The 7,748-nt window shown below is 42.4% G+C and overlaps 1 long non-coding RNA gene across 3 annotated transcripts; it reads left to right on the top strand.

Moving 5' to 3' along the window:
* The first annotated feature begins 4,320 nt into the window (after positions 1 to 4,320).
* LOC142741667 (uncharacterized) lies at positions 4,321 to 7,450 on the top strand. Of its 3 annotated transcripts, none has more exons than XR_012881235.1 (3): positions 4,321 to 4,510; positions 4,878 to 4,970; positions 6,989 to 7,450. It is a non-coding gene; the product is annotated as an uncharacterized LOC142741667 (long non-coding RNA). The 3 variants fall into 3 exon arrangements; XR_012881234.1 differs by having other exon boundaries at positions 4,323 to 4,500; positions 4,878 to 4,974; XR_012881233.1 differs by having other exon boundaries at positions 4,326 to 4,510; positions 4,878 to 4,974.
* Positions 7,451 to 7,748: the final 298 nt, after the last annotated feature.

The raw sequence follows: 7,748 nt of genomic DNA, 5'->3' as shown, positions 1-7,748 counted from the left end.
GCAGTCATGGTCATTGTATCTATGACTATATAGTTGTTTTGGTGTCCAAAATCTTGATATCATTTGTCAAAGATGTGTCAGACGGACTGTAGTTTATAGCTCCAATATACAGCCTATACGGTTACGAGTATATAAGATACACGAAAAGCTGAGAAGTGTACTTCCTTAGCGATATCAGTGAGGAAGGAAGTAGCTAGCTTCTCCTCCTACTTGGTTTTGTATAGAAAGTAAGAAGCTTAGCAGCCATGTTACTACCCTGAGACATGTACAGATGTGGTTCAAATCTTTAGAAATACACTTTGAGATTAACTTCTTTTGTACTTCATTTAAGGGGTTAAACTTACATATCATATTATTGAGTAACTTTACATATGCTTACGTGGTATTGTTTTTTTTTTTTTAATCATGGCTTACACTCCAGTCACATCCAGAGCTGTGTTCAGAATTCTGCAGGTTAGAATTCTGACAGACTCAGTTCTCTATGAAGAACCTTTAAAGAAAGCTTTGGATGTGACTACAGTAATTAATGTAATTTAATAGCAGTGCCAGTTAAGTGTTTTTAATATTTTTCAGCAGATTAAATTGGCTATGATAAAAAGGCTACCCCTGCAAAGAAAGTTAGTTGGCATTTCTGGTGGTATCTTGCCCTGACACTGTTGCCTTAAAGTAAATGTTCACCATTGAACACAATTTTATGTGTTCAATCTAAATAGGTCCAAACTCCACTCCAATACCCCTAGCATTATATTAAACTATTCTGGCTGCTGCCACTAGGGGGAGCTTGTAAGCTTATTGCATACTGGTTTATTATTGAATTCAGTGTATAAACTGTCTGCAGTAAGTTCCTACGCTCCCCCTAGTGGTGGCTGCAAGAAGTCAGCATATTATCTTGTAATGATATGTATATGAAGGGGATTTGGAGCTCTGTATCAGAAAAATGCAACTCTAACCAATATAAAACCATATTAAAAAATTAATCAGGTGACCTACAAACAACATGGTCCTAAAAAGTGGACATTCACTGTAATGTCATATATATATAGCTGTAACCTTAGTCTACCCCACCATAGGGTCTACTCTTGACGTCTAGATCTCTCACTGTTCTGAAGGGATTGCAGTAATAGTCTGCAGAATGCAAGCCACGGCACTCACTCTCACATCCAGCAATGATCTGGGTCATAAAGATTTATTTTTATATTTGCCAAGTTGCTGTCAGGTATAAGACTCGGCTTCCTAATAACATGAATATGTATACGGGTTTTATTTGTCTGGCGTTCTCCGGAAAGAACACCGGATTCTGGTCATCATCATAAGTAACTTTACCTGTAAAGAGAATTTAAAGCCTCTGTCAGAGCGTTTCGCAGCCATGTAAAGCCGCCATGTAACATTTGCTGGGAATGAGTCGTTTTTTCTTCCCCAGGAATGTTGATGTTCTCAGCAGTTTTGGGGTTTAGAGTACAGGCGGTGTATAATAATATATCCAACCTCCGCTCATTGCTGTTTAATTCAAGCTGTCGGCGCACCTCAGGGCATTGTGATACAGAAACCTCTTCTACATGTTTAATATGGGGGATTTTTCATGCATTGATTATCTCCGGAGGGTCAGATATGTCAGCACCAGTATTCATCAGAACCTACCTACACTACCCATCAGCTGCGAACTATAGACATACATCCCATGTACACTATATACAATCACAGTAGCAAAAAAATAGAGGCAAAATAACACTCCCCCAATTTCACCCCCTTCCACTTGAATATGAAGGTTAAGATTGGCTGAGGGTGCAAGTTATTTCCAATGGGGAGGCAGATTAGTGGTGTCAGACTGGGGCTCCTTGGTCTCACCAGAGGTGATGATTCTGAGGGTCTATACAGAATATGAGCACATCTCCTATAATTGCATTGAAGTCTTTGTTGTTATCATTGTACACACAGGACATATAATTAATAAGATCTACTTGTTTATTTATGGATAATCCCATAAGAAATAGAGTCTAGTGGCAAGTGATTGGCTCCAAAGTCAACTCCAAATGGGGTTGGACCTTTGGGACCAATTATTGGGCCATACCCTGGGCCCACCAGAGGATCATTTGGTACTCTAGAAGGCAAGTCTGACCCTGGAGATAAGCGACCTGTCCGAATCTTTCTTTGTGGACCATTCATATCGCGTTTGTGCTGTCCGCCAAGCGTATACGTTTTTAAACACTAAAAAAGTATTGAAACGTATAGCTCGGCGTATATATAGACTGTAATGGGTCAAACGTAAACCAAAATAGCATCCGTTTGGTCTAGGTTTGTCATGGATTACGTTGACATACTGGTTTTTGAATGTACTGAAAAGCGCAGTCTGCTACGCTATTCTGTACTTCAAAAAAACGTATATGCGACGTAATGTTTTCTTTAGCATTGATCACAATGGACGTTGTGTGCAAACGTATTGCTATAGGATTGCGTCCGTGTACATACAGTAAATCTATCCGATTTTTTTTCTATCAGTGTTCACTATAAAATAAAAAAAACATATACGCTCGGTGCATAGCACAAACACAATGTGAATGGGGCCTTAGCCAGTGGACAGCTATGCTATCCCCAAGCACATTAGATCATACTGCAAATATCACATGTGGATGGCCAGCTCTAAGTAGTCTACAAAAAGTAGGTTGCCTAGCAACCACTTGTCTACCTGGCTCGGTGACCACTATTGAAATACATGAAGATACTGTATATGTACTGAACTTGCCTCGATAATCCATTGTATAGCAGACTGCCTCGCTAGGTTGCACAGACTTGTTTCCATCCTACTTAGATGAAAGGGAGCATCGGAAGATAGTAAAATAGTAAAAAATATTTAATCAGAATAATTAGTAGAAATGAGTATGATTTGCAGTAGGCAAATATTTTGACAATAGAAGAGTCAAAATGAAGAATCAATTCTTGAAAATGGCAAATTGATTCTGAAATCTTAAGGGTTAATGATCTATGAATGGCATAGTGAAGCTTGTGGATCGATCACTATAAGGCCTCATTTACACGAGCGTATTATACGCGCGAGCGACGCGCGTGCTTTTCACGCGTGTCGTACGCACCTATAATAGTCTATGGGGCTGTTTAGACGATGCGTGAATTTTGCGCTGCGTGAGTGCGTTGCGTAAAACTCACGACATGTTCTATATTCTTGCGTTTTTCACGCAACACGCACCCATTGACTTCAATGGGTGCGTGAAAACAACGCATGCCACACGGACGGTCCCGCGTTGCATGCGCGAAAATCACGCAAGAGCTGTCAAAAGGATGAATGTAAACAGAAAAGCACCACGTGCTTTTCTGGTTACAAACATCCAAACGGAGTGTCAAATTAGAGATGAGCGCACCGAACTTCACCGGGTTCGGCCGAACTCGTTTTGACCGAACCCGGCAAAAAATGTTCGGGTACGCGACGTCAGGAGACAGTCACTGCCCACGGTGCTCAAAGACTTAAACTGTTTCAGCACCATGGACAGTGACTTGCGATCACAATATACATATACGTGTAAAAAAAAACAGAAGTTCGGACTTACCGATAAGTCCCGGCTCCTTCCTCCAGTCCGACCTCCCGGGATGACAATTCAGGCCAAGTGACAGCTGCAGCCAATCACAGGCCAAGCACAGGCTGCAGCCAATCACAGGCTGCAGCGGTCTCATGGACTGCCGCGTCATCCTGGGAGGTGGGGCCGGATGACAAGAGAGGGACGCATCACCAAGGCAACGGCCGGGAGACCGGACTGGAGGAAGCAGGCAGTTCATGGTAAGTTTGAACGTCTTTTTTTATTCACAGGTTGGTGTATATTGTGATCGGCATTCACTGTCGAGGGTGCTGAAAGAGTTACTGCCGATCAGTTAGCTCTTTCAGCACCTTGGACAGTGACGGGCGTCGACTACCTCATCTCTATGATGGCGGCTGCGTGAAAATCACGCAGCCGCGCATCATACACGGATGACACACGGAGCTGTCAAATGCCTTTTGCGCGCGCAGAACGCAGCGTTTTTTGCGCGCGCAAAACGCACACGCTCGTGTAAATCCGGCCTAAATGATTATTATTATTGTGATAAAGAATAGATATTGTTATAATTGATTCTATGTGAATACATGAAACGTTGTGTTATATCTTAATAGGGGGATGTGACATCTTCCTCACCTTCCAGCACTCTATTATCCCCCTCCCCTTGCCTGCAGGCTCCAAAAACCTCCCGTCACCCAAAAATCCCTCTAGTGTGGAAGAGTCAATAGTGGACAGGGAGTAGAGGGGAGGAGGGAGATGAAGCTGCAGCTTTACACCATGAGGGGAGGGGCCACAGTGGGAGGAGATAACGCTTACATCACAGCTATGACATCACACCAGGAAGAGCCCACCCACTCAACAAGCATGGAGAGAGAAACCAGTGAAAGACCAAAAAACTACACACAACATTTCTGCATTTAATACACATATGCCCAAGAAGGTCCTGGGGTCTCATCGTGTGGTAAAGATAGGTATTTTTTAACTAACTACATACAGACTTTTAATAATGACCATACCTCAATAGTGCAAGAGAAAAGCTGAAGGGTCCTCAACCCCCTTGTTCTCGGCATTGGTGGAGGTCTCTGAGGTTGGACATTCACCAATCATAAAGTTGCGGCATATCCCAGTGATATTCCACAATATAATTAGATGGGAATACCCCTTTAAGTGAAGAGATGGTTAATCTCCAACATACGTCAAGACGTGTTGAGTTAAGAGAGCAGTAGGCTCGGAGCCAGCCGCATACTTGGCCTTCCAGCAACTGACAAGAACTAATTAAGAATTGAAATATTAGTTAAGGCGTTCTCAATTAAGGACGAGATAACATTTCTCTGGCAGTCCCAGGTGCTACAAGTACTCGGCCCAAGATCACGGTGATCACATTAAATTGGAGACGGTGCCTAAGTGCTTGACATATGGAGGAGGATTACAGTAAGTAAGTTCTCAAATGTGACATCTACGTGTTTAAGTTTCACTATGTTATTCGTCCTCTTAATATGGTTCTTCAGAGGAGATCTAGTAAAACTGTAATAGTCCAGAATACTTGGGTCTGGAGACGTCCAAAATATTCTGGTTGGTATAATTTATCTTAAAGGGGAAATCCACCAAAATGTTGACCATGACATCAGTGGAGTCTATAAGTCCATTCCAAAACCCTCGAGCCCCTTTATGAGCTGTTCAAAAATGTTCTTTAATGGATGTCTGATACAACATACTTAACAAAGGGCCATTCTGATACAGGGGCCGTCACAAAAATGTCAGATTTCGAATAGGATGGGGCCAAGAGGGTCAGAGGCTCTATAGTTATGGAAATTTGCAATAGCTTCAGATTATGGAGACCACCAATATGATCTTCTGACATATGTTGGTTGGTTGGTTGGTTGGTTGGATTTGCCCTTTAAAGACATAACCAGATCTAACAAACCCAAAAGTTTTCCACCTTTAACCCATTGCCATCATATTTAATCAATGGTAGACCATAGGCAATTTTTTTCTAATCTGGTCTTGGTACCATCAGGTTCCATACTAGGAGAATTTCACCCTATGCTTGCCAAATGGGAGGTGACTCTTTCTTTTCATTCTGGGCGGTGTAATGTTTTCTGTATGACGCTGTCCAATCAGCATAAAGCTTCTACCCCTTTCCTGCCCAGCAACACAGCGTGATCATATAGTATACAGCTTCTATACCTGACTGTGTGTTAAACTGGTGATATCTCTGGTTGTGTCACAGGTAGAGCTGCAGTCCTGGTGTCATATGAAAGATTAGAATCTCTTAATTCATATGCCACCAGAATCACTGTTCTAGGTGGTCCACAGCCAGAGATCTGGCTATTTTTAAGTGATTCCCCTTCCCTCAAATCTCAGTCTCACACACTGTGTGAAGCAGCTTCATGCTGATTGGATGGCGTCAGAGGCTGTGAGGAAGCTCCACCTCAAGAGAATCGCTAGTGTTGACACCCATTTGGCTAGTATAGCCTCATTTGCATATTTAGAAAAAAGCTCGTAGCTTCTAAAATAATAAACTTTTTGGGACACCATTTTCACTAGAATTATCCATGTGACAGCGACTATCAGATTAGCCAGGAGATAGGGAATTACTAAATTAGTGACAGAGCCTCTTTAATATCAATCGACTCTCTGATGGGCTTGTGCTAATACACAGCAGCCAATCTAAACAAGCAGAGCTGCAGTCTAAAGCAAGTGAAGAAAGAGTAGAATGAGCTGATTGGAATTCAAAATCCTATAAAACCCATTAACCCTTTCATTGCATCATCAATGTGGCCCTATTAGAGAGCCGCACAGCCTAAACCGGGGGCTTGGCCAACGGCTATGCCTATACACACATATGACTACCTAGATTTTAATTTGCAGGCTTGGACCTAGCAGAGGGGAAAAAATAAATCCTTTCCAAAACAATACCACCTTGATAGTTTCAAAATACATATGGAGGCAACATATAGAACCATGCAAAAGAAGCCTATGTATAAACCCACACGTGCAAAAATATACTGTACACCCAACATTTTGGAAGTGATGCCACAGGTATCCCATAACAGAGATACAGGTGAGAGCTCCTCTGTTTTCTGCGACTGGTCAGGAGAACGCTCGACTGATCCTGAACCTGAGGAAGGTAACGTACTCCATGATGCTGCTCCCCCCTGAGGTTCTGGAGGAGTATGTCAACCATGGAGCAAGCACTTGGGGGATTCCTGTGGCCCCTGGGCCATTAGTTGGACATCACTGCATGATACTATGTAGCTGAGCTGGAGTCACTGGTCATACCTGTGCTCCGATGTAGCAGAGCTAAAAATGCAGCCAGTACTCTGAAGGTAACCAATAGCAGGCAAGCATCATAGGTAGGTAGATATATTTTTTTTTTATAAAGCTGGATGTCTACCACCTTGAGTTCTGCTTTCACTGCTTTTTTCTTTTTTATTCGTGGTATCAAGGACGACAAAAGAATGAAACATAATGTAGATCAAATTCTTTGGGCCACGGCGGAGTGAATGATAAAAGACGAGCCGGTTTGGTTGGGTTACAGATCCTGAAAGCTTGATAAGGTCAGGATATCAGCACAATCTGTTCTCTGCCTGGCTGCCTCCAACGCACAAAGCCAAGCGCAACAGGTCAAGATCTGAAGGCAATTTGTAATGTTTTATGTAGCGGCTGAGCAGGTGATGTTCAACATGGAAGGGAAGAAGAAAAAGTCAGGCAACGGGAACCATGACAAAGCACAAAAATGTCCAACATCCCTGACCTTAGGACATGAGAAGACACTGTCATCCCGCAGAGGAGCAACGGTTAAACCAACAATAGGAGGAAAGAGATGAGTCAGAGAAAAATAATCACAGCAAAAGCGAACATCAAAAATAATACAAAAAGGCATAAAAAGAAACATAATAAAAAAAGATCAAGCGAAGTGTTGGGACTTTTTGTTATCTTGTGTTTAGCGCGACCTCCCCGAGGTCACGTCAACTTCCTACCCGTCGTGAATAAAACAAGATAATGAGGATATGACTATAGTAAACCGCAAAACAAAGATTATTATTATTATCGTTATCATATGGGAAGGTGGGACCCCCTTCCCCATTCCCCACTGCTTCTGGGAAATTCTTTCAAATGCTGGGACTAGGGCTGGGACTATGTGGTGATAGTAAATTGAGGTATTTTGCGGTAAAACACCAATTGCAAACTTTGCAGCACAACTTT

This window comes from Rhinoderma darwinii, chromosome 2 (genome assembly GCF_050947455.1).
Source record: "Rhinoderma darwinii isolate aRhiDar2 chromosome 2, aRhiDar2.hap1, whole genome shotgun sequence".
Taxonomy (NCBI): Eukaryota; Metazoa; Chordata; class Amphibia; order Anura; family Rhinodermatidae; genus Rhinoderma; species Rhinoderma darwinii.
The sequence above is the reverse complement of the archived record's forward strand: the minus strand, read 5'-3'. Positions and strand labels throughout refer to the sequence as shown.